Source organism: Austrofundulus limnaeus, unplaced genomic scaffold (assembly GCF_001266775.1).
Source record: "Austrofundulus limnaeus strain Quisiro unplaced genomic scaffold, Austrofundulus_limnaeus-1.0 Scaffold911, whole genome shotgun sequence".
NCBI lineage: Eukaryota > Metazoa > Chordata > Actinopteri > Cyprinodontiformes > Rivulidae > Austrofundulus > Austrofundulus limnaeus.
Genome location: NW_013953313.1, coordinates 114,914 through 115,602, shown reverse-complemented (window position 1 = coordinate 115,602; position 689 = coordinate 114,914).

Sequence of the window (689 nt, the reverse complement as noted above, 5' to 3'; positions counted from 1 at the left end):
GTGTAAAAGCAAATCAAAAAGACAAAAAATAGAAATGAATATTTCACTAGGGTTACCCCTACACCTTGTATCAGTACAAATGATACAAGATGTTTTGCTAACAATACTTCCACTATTCGTTTCTGTCATGTTGCTAATTGTAAAGAAAACAAAAAAAAAAAACATTCAGACACCTAACATTTTTAGTCTGAATGAGGATTCAGAGGTAAAAATATCAATTTCCCCTGAAGCGGTAGAACTCAGTGTAGATCCTTAGAGTTCCTACCTTAAGATAAATCATGAGTTTATCTTAGTTTAATTTACTTTAATTTTCATTTGTCAGTCTCCCACAACAAATGGAGTCCCATCCTTTAGCTATGTCATAAACTTGATCATTTAGTTCCCCATGAAAAATAGAACTCCCATCCTATAGCACGTTGATAAGTTTATGTCATTTATATTATCCGTTTTGTAGATTAGTGACGACAATTCATCATTGATTTTTATTAATGTTTTTACTGAGTTACTCCCATAGAGAAACTACTTAGTTGTAGCCTAATTAAGATCAGTACCCCTGTAGGTCCCCTGATAATTTAGTATGACTAGAGAGCACACCACCAGAAAAGAGAGCAAACCTACCTCAACCCTGGTGGCCACTTCATCCTGACCAGAGATGGACCTTCTCGACTCCACTCGACAGAGAGCTACTT